We start from the raw sequence: 13,050 nt of genomic DNA, 5'->3' as shown, positions 1-13,050 counted from the left end.
CCTTAAAAACCTGCACAAGACAAGGGTGCCCTCTCTCATCACTCCTATTCAACATAGCATTGGAAGTTCTAGCCAGAGCAATCAAGCAAGTGAAAGAAATAAAGGGCACGGAAGTAGGAAGAAAGGAAGTCAAATTCTCTGTTTGCAGATAAGATAATTCTATAACTAGAAAACCCCACAGTCTCAACCCAAAAGCTTCTTCAGCTAATCAACAACTTCAGCAAAGTTTCAGGATAAAAGTTAATGTACAGAAATCACTCACACTCCTATACACCAACAACAGCCAAGCCAAGAGCCAAATCAGAAGGGCAATGCCATTCACAGTTGCCTATGAATACAACTAACCTGGGAAGCAAAAGATCTCTACAATGAGAATTACAAAACACTGCTCAAAGAAATCAGAGAACACACATACAAGTTGAAAAACATCCCATGCTCATGGATATGAAGCATCAATATCATTAAAATGACCATACTGCCCAAAGCAATTTACAGATTCAATGCTATTCCTATCAAACTACCAATGACATTCTTCACAGAACTAGAATAATCTACTTAAAAATTCATATGCAACCAAAAAAGACAATCCTAAGCAAAAAGAACTAAGCTAGAGACATCATGTTACCCAACTTCAAACTATACTACAGGACTACAGTAACCAAAACAGCATGATCCTGGTACAAAAACAGGCACATAGACCATTGAAACAGAATAAAGAGCCCAGAAATAACGCTGCACACCTACAACCACCTGATATTTGACAAAGTTGACAAAAACAAACAATGAGGAAAAGATTCCCTATTCAACAAGTGATGCTGGGATAACTGGCTAGCCATATGCAGAAGGTTAAAGCTGGACCCTTCCCTTACACCATATACAAAAACCAACTAAACATAGATTAAAGACTTAAGTCTAAAACTCTGAACTATAAAAGCCCTAGGAAACAACCTAGTCTATACCATCCTGGAAATAGAAACAGGCAAAGATTTCATGAAAAAGACATGAAAAGCAATCACAACAAAAGCAAAATTTAATAAATGGGGTCTAACTAAATGTAAGAACTTCTGCAAAGCAAAAGAAACTATCAACAGAATAAACAGACAACCTACAGAATGGGGAAAAATATTTGCCAACTATGCATCTAACAAATATCTAATACCCAGCAACTATAAGGAACTTAAATTTGCAAGAAAAAACCAACCCCATTAAAAAGTGGGCAGAGGGCATGAACAGACACTTTTCAAAAGAAGACATACATGTGGCCAACAAGCATATGTAAAAAAGTTCAATATCACTGATCATTAGAGAAATGCAAATCAAAGCCACAATGAGATACCATGTCACATCAGTCAGAATGACTATTATTGAAAAGTCAAAAAACAACAGATGCTGGTCAGGCTGCAGAGAAAAGGGAACACTTATGAACTCTTGGTGGGAGTGTAAATTAATTCAACCAACGTGGAAAGCAGTACGATAATTCCTCAAAGAGCGAAAAGCAGAACTACCATTCGACCCAGCAATCCTATTACTGGGTATATACCCAAAGGAATATAAATTGTTCTATTATAGAAGACATATTCACACAAATGTTTATTGCAGCACTTTTCACAATAGTAAAGACATGGAGTCAACCTAAATGCCCATCAGTGACAGAATGGAAAAACAAAATGTGGTACATATGCATGATGGAATACTATGTGTCCATGAAAAAGAACGAGATCATGTCTTTTGTGGGAACATGGATGGAGCTGGAGGCTATTATCCTCAGCAAACTAACACAGGAACAGAAAACCAAATACTGCATGTTCTCACTTGTCTGTGGGGGCTAAATGATAAGAACTTATCAACACAAAGAAGGGAACAGCAGACACTGGTGTCTGCTTAAGAATGGAGGATGGGAGAGGGGAGAGAAGCAGGAAAGATAACTACTGTACTGGGCTTAATACCTGGGTGAGGAAATAATCTGTACAACAAACCTCCATGACACCAGTTTACCTATGTAACAAACCTTCACATGTACCCCCAAACCTAAAATAAAAGTTAAAGGAAAATAAATTGGTGTTAAAATGGTCATGATCACTGTCTATTAAGGTCTTATTGAAACAACCTGACCTTCATTCACAGTAATTTAGAGTCAGAGGACCTATGTTTACTTGTTCATTTAAAGTTTATTAAGTATCACATAAATATCAGTTAACGTCTTAGACACAGATTAAAAAGCAGCAACAAGACAGATTCCTGCTCTTTCATGGAGCTTAATTTTCAGTTAAGGGGAAGCAGAAAATAAGAAAAATATTAAATAGATCCAAGATACATGACGAAAGTGAAAAGAGAGTGAAGAAATCCAGAATGATTATATGGTAAAGAATGAGAGAGAAACCTCAGACACTATGATTGGCAAAATAAGATAGAAGAGAAAATGTATAGTTAACATTTGAAAATTTCCCTGTGGCTTAGAGAAAGACTTAATAATTTATGCATAAAATAGTACAAAGAGCCTGGGCTTCATTTATTTAAATACTGATATGTTAGGTTTCGTTTGGGACCTCTGATTCTGTATTACCTGATAGGTTTCCAAATATGTTCTTTGGTGTAGGCACAGTGTAAGGGGCATCAAATTCGTTCAGAAAAGTATGCACTTTTAAATATATTATTGAGAACTCCAAAGGATGCTTGAATGTGGTTTATAGGAACCATTTGCTTGCTATTAAATACTTTAGTGGGTCTGATTATTTTCTTAGAAAATAGTTTTGTCCTCTCAGCCAGTTGCTTTACCAGATAAACTATGAGGATTGCTAAAAGGCCTGGGGGGTATTTCTGAAGGTATAGTTGACTGGAAGGCAGCACTTTTATGGAGATACATTAAAACTTGTACCTAATCTATTAAGAAATGCCAAGCTACCTCAGGTACTGAAATAAAATACTCAGAAGAGTTCATTTCAGTTTAATCTTTTTTGAAACTTGATCTGAGAAGAATAAGGTAAGCCAGAAGCCAATGTGGTGATTGCTTCATGGAAAAATCAAGCAAGACAGTGTATATTGAACATGAAAAATATGGTTGAATAGCTCTATTCTCCAATCTTGATCTCCAGAAAATCTATTCACAATGATGTTATTTTATCTCCTAAAGCAATTAGAAACAACTGAGACGAAATACTCAACATTTGGATGAGGAAAAAAAAAAAAAAAAAAAGAAAGAGTCATGTCTTTGGAAATTTGGACTGCAACAAAATTTACCTCAGTGGTTGTATTTGAAAAAAATTATATAATAATAGGACCTTAAAAGAATATCAGAGAAGTGGAAATATCAAATAATGGCAAGTGTTTAGATGTCTTAAGAGGGCAACCGTTAAGACTGAGTCATTTCTAGTGGCTAGAGACCTAGCTGTAAGGCTAAAAAACACCTATTCTTAAATTCTTTTCTCAACATGTATTACCTCTGTTTCTTTGGTAAGTTACTTTTGCTATCATACTGATAAATATTTATTTAGGTAGATATAGATAACCTTAGCTAATAAATGAAATTTGCTGTGTGCTATCTTCTTTTATCTTTATAAGCCTATGAAGCAATATTCATATTTTACAGGTGAGGAAACTGAAGATTATAGCTGTTATGAATGTTATGAATGCTCGGGGTATGTGTTAACAAATGGAAGAGCTAGTATTTGAAATTACGTCTGTCTGAAACCAAAATCTTAGCTTCTAACGCCGATGTACTGCAGACTCAAATGGTCATTATAAGATTAACTGGAATTATGCTGAAACCAATGCCATACATATCTAAACATGCAAAATAAATGTAGCAATTATAAGTTTTCATATGAATCTTCAATTGCGCAAGGAAAATATTTATTTCATTTCCACTTAAATAATTACAATTTAAATCCTCATCTTGTCTTGCCACAGAAATTCAGTCCGATTTATGATTTGGGCTCAACCCTTCCAGCATTATATTAAGATTTTATTCTAGGTCCTATGCTGTGCCAAAGAATTGGAGCAAGCCCCCCTGCTTTTTAGGACTTGGCCCCTATTGGTTTTGGCTGAAAAGCCCCTTATTTCCTCTAGTGTTAATACTTGAGGTTCAGTACTTCTGATATGTTTGAGGCATGTACATCTTTGTTGAGTCTAGGGAGATTCTACCGTCTTTGTTCATTCATTTTATATTTATTAAGTATCTTTCCATATCAAGCACCATCCTAGATATTGAGGAACAAGTAGCAACAAAACAAATGTATTTCGTGGTCTCTGCTTAGGTTCCAGACTCTCTTGGTATGTCATGAAGTCTTATAGCCTGTGGAATCTCGTTACCTCTTAACAGGATGCTAAGAGTGGCGCATTCCAGCCAGAGGTGAATTTATCATGAAGCTAACGAAATGGGAATCAGGGACCCTCACTTTCAGGGCCCCTTCCAAAACTTTGAGATGGGCTTTAAGAGTGTGTTTTTGTTTGTTTTGTTTTGTTTTGTTTGCTTTTCCAAGGATAAGGTATTTGAGCTATAGTCAGTTAGACTTGTCTTTTTTCAACCTTAACCTCTTTGTGTTTTTATGATCCTACCAAAGGGAAGTTGAGTTTACTATTATTATTATTATTATTATACTTTAAGTTCTAGGGTACATGTGCACAACGTGCAGGTTTGTTACATATGTATACCTGTGCCATGTTGGTGTGCTGCACCCATCAACTCGTCAGCACCCATCAACTCGTCATTTACATCAGGTATAATGCCAACCATCTCCCCTCCCCCCATAATAGGCCCCAGCGTGTAATGTTCCCCTTCCCGAGCCCAAGTGATCTCATTGTTCAGTTTCCACCTATGAGTGAGAACATGCGGTGTTTGGTTTTCTGTTCTTGCGATAGTTTGCTGAGAATGACGGTTTCCAGCTGCATCTGAGTTTACTATTAATATTAAGTTGTTAGGTGTGCTAGCTTTATGGTGGTTATATGAAAAATATGTACTTATTTGTTAAAGTTGTGTCCTCAGCATTCTTAAAGGACATAAAGCACAGAATAATTCCTCCCCCTCTCCAAAAAAAAAAAAAAAAAGAGCTATAATGAAACAAGTGCTAGCATGATGTTTATAATTGCTGAAGCTGGGTGATGCATACTTAGAGGTTCATTATATTCTTTCTTTTTTTCTTTTATATGTTTGAACATTTCCAAAATAAAAAGTTAAAAATACCCGAACCCAGGATAAATCTAACTGTGGTATTTTTTCCATGTAAATTTTACATAAGTTGGTAAGTTATTTAATGTATAGTCTCCAGTTTCTTATCCATTTTTTCCCAGAAATATTTGTACTAGATCTTGGATTTGCTTTTTATAATTAAACTTATTGTGGTTTTAAGAGTAGCACATTTAATTTATAAATTGAATCAAAATATTTATCAAATTGTTTCATTTTTCTCTCTCTTTTTACTTTATGTTCTTGGAGTTTCTCAAGTCTACTCACCATGTTACTGATTTTGTTTTCTGCAGTTCAATTTTTCTACTGATTACACCCCGTCACAAATTGATATTTCATTCTTGAATTTGGGGTTCCTTGTATTTTCAACTTTTACTATTATAATGAGCTCATTTTGCTTTTCAGCCTCTACTTCTCTTGATTGACTTCCAGCTTGTAACTCTGTTCCTTTTTCATAAGGCTAGATTTTCTTGCAGTTTTTAAAATTAACAAAGCAGGCAACTTATTGTCTCTTTATTTTAGAAACTGGAAGAGGCATGTATGAAACAGTATCTTTTATTATGCTTAATATCTCTTCATAGTGTTAATTATGTATCTCCAAAAGGAAGCAACGCTCTCCAAGTAGGTGGGTTTTTTCCCTTGTGTGAAGATCCATAAAAATCTCCATCAATATTATTCTACAGAATCCCAATTGGTAAAATGTAGGCTAAACATTTTCGATTTTTTTTCTGCCCATAATCAGAGGGAAGGTGGGAAATTTATGCTGTGGATCTTGTGTGTGTTTTCACCATTACTTAGTTCCATAAAATATTATTTAGCATCTATAATGGACCAAGCACTGTGCTGGCTCTGGGGATACAAAGACGAATACTTCTCCTAAGCTTTAAGGAACTCCATGGGATAATAAACACATAAACACAGGTGTTTCTGGTAATGGAGAAAGAAAGGTGTATACGACTGTCACTAATAGCACTGACCTAAAGGCTACAAAAAGTACATTAACATAAGTCTTTCAAGAGTAGTAGTACAATTACTAAGTGGTTTGTTTTAAAATATAAAAGCCAAGTGTTCTCTTTATAAGTTAAGGTTTTCTTTTGTTTGTTTGTTTCTGTTTTTGGAGTTTTGTTGGTAACCCTGAGGAAAAAAAGAATGAACCCTATTTTGCCAAAATGTTTCAAAACCTCTTAACGTGTATTAAAATGAATGGCTATTTAAATTTAGAGAAAAATATTCTGGTTCAATACTAAACTTCTTTAAGATTTACTGAGGGTGTTTAATATTAGAACAACTGTTTTGGTTCATTAAATTTTTTAAGACGTTCTAAACTCTTATCAGTGAAAACTCACTCAAGCTTCTAACTGCAAAAGCGGACTATTTTAAAGTAATGTGACAACTTTAAAATTTTACAATTTTAAAGCTCTTCTTCATATAAATTTTCATGGATGCCTCTGAAGTTTTACATTTCTCTAATGAGATAATACTTACAAATAGACTAAAAATTCTGTAAGATATAAAGACTAATACACATGAGTTTTATAAGTCTAAATTTGGTTTGTACTTAGCATCTTAGAGATAATTTTTAAAAGTAATAAAAAGGCTTATATTTTTTAAGAGCTTTATGCTTTAGTGTTTTCTTTTGTTCTTTATTGTAATAATTCTTATGTTGGTATTTCCAACAAAGAAGTGATTTAAGAAACTAGTATTATGTGAATATTCTTAACAGACAGTAGAACAACAGGAGTTTGAACTGCAAAGGTCCACCTGATTTTTTTCTACCTCTGCCACCTCTGAAACAGCAAGATCAGCCCTTGCTCTTCCTTCTCCTCCTACTCAACATGAAGGTATGAAGATGAACACTTTATAATGATCCATTTTTACTTAATAAGCAGTAAGTATATTTTCTCTTTCTTATGATTTTCTTAACATTTTCTTTTGTCTAGCTTATTTTGCTGTAAGAATATAGTACATAATACACGTAACATACAAAATATGTGTGAATTGCCTGTTTATCAGTAAGGCTTCCTGTCAAACAGTAGGCTATTAGTAATTAAGTTGTAAAGGAGTCAAATGTTACACACAAATTTTTGACTGATCAGGGGTTCCTACCTCTATTGCTTGTGTTGTCCAAGAGTCAACTGTATAATGAGATATTACACAATTGGCAAATAAATGTTGAGTAGTCCCATAAAAAATGATCAAAGAAAGTGAAGAGGAAGTTCACAAAACATAAACTACAAGTTGACAATATAAATTTAAAACACTGAAAAGCTGAACCTCCACAGTAACACCCTCACTAAACCATGGATCAAAAATATTCCAAAAGAAAACCCAATAAAAAATAGCAACACAACAATAAAATATGATACAAATAAAAAATACAACATAACAAATATTTACTTAGCATTTACATTGTATTAGGTACTATAAGTAATCTAGAGATGATTTAAAGTATACAGGAGGATGTGTGTGGATTATATGAAAATACTACACCATTTTATAGAAAGAACTTGAGTATCATGGAGTTTTGTTTTCATAAGAGTCCTAGAGACAATATCTTATAGGAACCAAGGGATAACTATAATTTATTTTCAATTTATATAATGATATGAATATTAATTTCAAATACACAATTAGGAACCTCTTGGGAGTTACACATAATCCTGCAAATATTTTATATAGGTGTTGAGGGGCACAAAGCAGATGTCACCGTGTTCTCCAAATTCAAACTTAATGTTCCAATCTCATGCCTTGGGTAAATGTGGGTGGTCTCCTGGTCTCTTCTGGAAGGACTTAAAGCTTAAGATTGTAGTAGCAGGACTGGCCACAGAAACAGTGCAGTATCCATGAAGCTAAATGTTGGTTGTCAAACCAAATGCAAAAATAAATACAATTGCGTTTGAAGCATGTAATTGTTATATAAACACAAAATATATTATCATAGTTTGAAGGTATGTAAAGGAGTCTTGTTAGTAGAAAAGTCATGAAAGAATTAATGCTATTCAGAGTGTTTCCAGCTTTGATCTTAGCCACAGTATCACAACCCTTAGCCTGTTGTTAGTAGATGCTCTCTTGAAGCCAAATTTTGGGAACAGTAATTTTCAGGCTCTAATACAAAGAGCAAACATCAATTGAACTCTTCCTCTAAGTGCTTAAGGACATTAACTCTGTTGAGTCTTACAACAGATTTTTGTTTTCATCGCTACACATGTGGGAACAGAGAATGAGAAAGGATAAATAACTTGCTGAGTGTTACACTCTTGTGAGTTTTAAATCTGAGAATTAAACTCCAGCAATAATTAGGCTCTCACTCATTTACTGAATGGTTTATTTCACTGAAGAAATGAAATATTAAATATTTAGAATTTGATAACCATTTCTCCCATGTCTTGTGCTCCTAGTACTGTTCATCGAGTCTATAACTCCTTCAATACCCTACTTAACATATTCTAAATCTGCTAATTCATATATGTTTTATTGTTACCATTTCTGTGTTATGAAATAATTTGGCAAAATTAAACATACTCAGCAGTCCTGGAACATGAGAATTAAGATTCTCTGATGTGACTAAAAGAGATAAACCAGAAGATAGTAATACATTCATTTATCCTTCCTCTTTATAGTGTTTTGAGTGGCTTCATGATTTTGCAGCTTTTTCAATTATGTTTCCAAATACAACAGTTCACAAGTTCTGCACTTCTACTTTCAATTTAGAAAACTTGATAACTCACTGTTTTTGGTCCCTTGAATCCAAATGTGGCTACTGTATTTTAAAGAAAATAATACTGCATTATTATCTCTATAGAGTATTCTTCTACTTTAGGAATAGGGTGGGTTGAAGAGCACAAAGTATATTTTATAATTCCGAACTATTCCACTAATCATTAATACGAGCATGCAATTAATGCATAAGTTCAAGAGGAGAGTCTCTCTCCCATCTTTGCTAGTAGAAGATAGCGGAGCAGCATAAAGGCGGGGAGTCTCTCTTGGCAGTGTGAAGACCAATTTTAAACAACTGACAAAGATGTGTGTGGGAAGGATAAAAGGAAATTCACAAGTGATGGCAAAGTCCTAGGCTCTATCTTTGGATTGGGTGAGAACTTCAGCTGTAGGAGAGTCAGCCTCCTTGAAGATGAGTATTTTGGTAGTTAAATGGCTGAGATTGAATCTGGAAAGTAAAAAGCCAATAAAACAAAAGTGTCAGCTTCTTGTTTTTGCCTTCTAATCTTCATCTGGTTTACCCATTGGCAGAATCCAACAAGAAACAGAGGAAAAGGGGACACTCAACCTCCTGGAAGATATATCAAGATATATTAGGATAGAGAGTAGATCAGGAAGGGTGCAAGCAGAATGTTCAGCACAAATGACACTGCAAATCTGCCCCACATTGCCATTTATTAGAGCTATATACCTTGATTTCTGTTTCTGTTTGCTACTATTTCAATTCCTGTAAATGTAGCTAATTCTGGAACTAAAACTCCTTTTCACAGAAAGTATTTAACATGAAATTAATAAATATTTTTTTGAGTCTATACTATGTGCCAGATCTATTTTGAGCAGCTGGAAATGCTCTCTGCCATTTAGGAATGTACGTTTTTGTGAGTGATACCTTTACAAAGACAGCGTAGTGCAGTTCATAATCAGATATTACATGTGAACAAAGAAGACTTATTTCTGTTTTAGGTAAAGCAGGATATAATAAAAAAAAGGGTTTGTCTGCGGGCAAGGTAATTACAGCTTTTTCTTTTCTCAGGTGAAGCACTGAAAGTTAGGCTCCCACTAGTCTTTAACAGAAATATTACACAGTAGAAAGTATTCAAAACTTTTGTGATCCAGAACTGTACAGTATGTCACTGCTTTGTTCCCTCTTCCCTCTCATTGTTTTTAATTATATAAATCATTTATTGGAATGCAACTGTCCAAATCCCTGGGTACCATATTCTTCTAGCTGTAATTCTGTAGTGTTGCTTTACGGTTGAGAAAGGAGTGACATGTGACAAATGACCAAAAGTCACCCGGGCCAACGAGATTCAATTGTTCAAGAGTCCCTTGACACACCAGCTTAAAAGAAGAAAATAGGCCTATACTGAGAATAAAAGAAACTAATAGAAATGCCATGTCCCAACTGTTTCAAAATATGTGTCTATTCAACTCTGTAGGGAGGTTCTCAGAGCCATGCCAACACTGAGCTTTTTTGTGCTTTCTTCCTTAAGCCTCCTTTTGTACTCAGGCTGGCTCTCTTGGGTTTCTACCTTGTCAACTCACTCTGTAATCTTGGGACTTAACAGCTTCCACAATTGTGTGAGTCAATTCCTTATTATAAATTGTGTATGTATTTGTATATACACACCCATACCAACCCTCTTCCTTCTCCCCCAGATCGCTTATTGGTTTTGTTTTTTTTCTGAAGACTTTTAATATATTTGGCCTTCCAGGCCAATAGTGTAGTCAAATCATGATGATATATGCTTTCAACCACTTGTAAAAATAAGTAGGTTTACCTCAGTCTCTTAACAAATTGTCTTTATGTTTAGAGTATTTTAAAATATGTTGGCTGGTGAGATGTCTAAGGGAACTATTTGGCTGCCCTTTCTTGACTCAAACAGATTTGGCCACATCTATGGCACAGCACTTTTATAAATGTACTTCTAAACATGAGATTTTCTTTGAAGAGGGTTTTGAAACAGATCTGGAAGGCAGAATCCAAGAACTTTTCATTTGCTTGTTTGATTGTTCTTTTCATTGTTTTGCTCTTAGTCATTTCTTTTTTAGCTCCAGAACTCCTGATGATTTTCACTTAAAATTTGCATGATTGGCTTTTAAATGTTGTCAAAAAAAGAGTTTCATGTGGTAATTGTTCAGTTTCTTTTTTCACACAAAAGATACTGAAATTTAGACTAATTTGCATCTCTCCAATAAAAAAGCCCATACTTTAAATAAACATCTAAGTATATCACTTTTTTTTATATTGATGACTGCTACTTAGTACTGAGTTGCTAATTGTGGCTGAGAAGGGCTATCATCTTTGCTTTTAACTTTTTGTGTGCAAAGCCTCAGGGACTAGACACAAGTGTAATATTTTCTAATCTGTTGCTACAAATAAATTATTTTTACTTTTCTGGCTTTCATGATAAAACCATGACCTTCACTGCCCAAGAAAAGCAAGGTTCTGCTGGCTTTGTTTGCACAGGTATGGGGTGAAACCTTTGAAGCATATAGAATGTAAAACTTATTTTATCCCAAATCATAAGTAAAATGTTCACCTCTTAAAACTACACCATGCATATCCCTAGCCTTCACTTATGGCTCAGCACACCAACCCCATGTGGTGTGTGAACCCTCCTGAGAAGACTGGTTTAGCTCCCTTCCCTAATCTGGTCCTCCCCAGAGTGAATTTCTCAAATTGCAATTTCAGCGATTTTTTTCCTTGAATATAACTCTTCTAACACTTCACTGCTTAAAATACCTTAAATAGGTTCTGATATCTCTCTGTTTACCACCACAATATAAGCCGAAACTCTGAAACCCAATTTACCTAGCTTCTGAGGGTCTATCACTCATTGGTCTCTGTCTACTTCTTGAGTCTCGGCACTTACTATTTCTTCATGTTCATCATAAAGGTTTCTCAGATCCCTGAACCTGTCATCTGCTTTTCCTCTGAGGATTTCTATTTGAGAAATTCCATGATTACAGTTTTTCCTCTGGAGCTTTTCCTGTGCTGTGTCCTCTGGCCAAATCACTGTCCCAGGACTTCTCACTCCTCTCTTGTGTTGGTTATTCCCTCCTGACCTTTCAGGCCCAGAAAGACTTCCCCAGCTTACCAAGTTAAGGTCAGTTTTCAACTTCTCCCCCCCCGAGACATAAATATCTAAACATAATCTCTACTTTCTCATTGCAACGCTTGTCACATCTTTTTAATTTCCTGATTGTTTGTTCTTTCTGTGACTTTCCAAAGGCAGAGATATGCCCTGCCTTTTTTTTTTTTTTTTTTTTTTTTTGGCCTTATTTTTAGTCTTTAATATACTGCCTTCTATATTGTTGGGAATCAGTAAATAGTTGTATCAATGAATGCTTACTGGAATAGGCAACTGCCAGTCAAAAGTCAACCAAGAGTCAACATTATAAGAGCAATATCATACTTTAGCCAATGCTTAATTCTTTTTTTTTTTTTTGAGACGGAGTCTCGCTCTGTCGCCCAGGCTGGAGTGCAGTGGCGCAATCTCGGCTCACTGCAAGCTCCGCCTGCCGGGTTCACACCATTCTCCTGCCTCAGCTTCTCGAGTAGCTAGGACTACAGGCGCCCGCCACCACGCCCGGCTAATTCTTTTTTTAATTATTTTTATTTTTTTTTATTTTTAGTAGAGACGGGGTTTCACCGTGTTAACCAGGATGGTCTCGATCTCCTGACCTCGTGATCTGCCTGCCTTGGCCTCCCAAAGTGCTGGGATTACAGGTGTGAGCCACCGCGCCCGGCCAAGGCTAACTCTTTCGATGAGTTTTGCGTTTTATAATTTGCCTCTGCCATCCAGGTTGGATCAATAAGTATGTATCTCAATGGAGCTTTGTAACAGGACTGAGGTTGATTGGATAGGAGGTAGTAATCTTTCCTGATACACATGCATTCTCCTCAGGGACCTTTTACAGTCCTTCTTACACTATATTGTAATCATCCTTTCTCCCAATAGTCGGTAAGCATTTTAATGACAGCAAGCTGTCTGATTTCCAGTGTTGAACCCCTAGTCTACCATACAGTATATTTAATGAATTAAAAATTTATTCAATTCTGTGGGAACCTGGATCTCAAAATCATGGAATAACATATTTGAATTCTACAACTGCTGAATTAATATGGAGGCATAAAAGAGTAGAAA

At 35.3% G+C, this 13,050-nt stretch overlaps 1 long non-coding RNA gene across 1 annotated transcript in view; it reads left to right on the top strand.

The window, feature by feature from the left end:
* The window catches only part of LOC103878182, a 66,667-nt gene extending 59,117 nt beyond the window's left edge, over positions 1 to 7,550 (top strand). Inside the window, exon 5 of the long non-coding RNA XR_002517481.2 lies at positions 6,906 to 7,550. This is a non-coding gene — a long non-coding RNA (uncharacterized LOC103878182). The remainder of the gene's footprint in view (positions 1 to 6,905) is intronic.
* The last annotated feature ends 5,500 nt before the right edge of the window (positions 7,551 to 13,050 follow it).

This window comes from Papio anubis, chromosome 13, assembly GCF_008728515.1.
Source record: "Papio anubis isolate 15944 chromosome 13, Panubis1.0, whole genome shotgun sequence".
In the NCBI taxonomy this organism is placed as follows: domain Eukaryota; kingdom Metazoa; phylum Chordata; class Mammalia; order Primates; family Cercopithecidae; genus Papio; species Papio anubis.
This window is presented reverse-complemented; position numbering and strand designations above follow the sequence as displayed.